Below are 273 nucleotides of genomic sequence, written 5' to 3'. Positions count from 1 at the left end.
AGTAACAAAGCAAGTCTTTACTGTTGTTTTTGATCAATTCAATGCATCTGAATAGCTGAATAAAAATATTAATTTGTTTACAAAAAAAACTTATGATTGCATTCACCATTATTACCATTATTGTTACACTTTTTTAAATTTATTGGAAATATATATCACCAAATCAACATTTCATCTCAAACTAGCTTGCCCCAGCTAACTTTGTATACATTTTGTCTGTTTGATATATTAATGTGCAGTTTGAAAACCCATGTAAAATAGAAAGAATGGCTA

The sequence above is a fragment of the Sinocyclocheilus grahami genome, unplaced genomic scaffold (assembly GCF_001515645.1).
Source record: "Sinocyclocheilus grahami isolate Dianchi unplaced genomic scaffold, SAMN03320097.WGS_v1.1 scaffold16.1, whole genome shotgun sequence".
Lineage (NCBI taxonomy): Eukaryota > Metazoa > Chordata > Actinopteri > Cypriniformes > Cyprinidae > Sinocyclocheilus > Sinocyclocheilus grahami.
Note: the sequence above shows the minus strand (reverse complement) of the source record.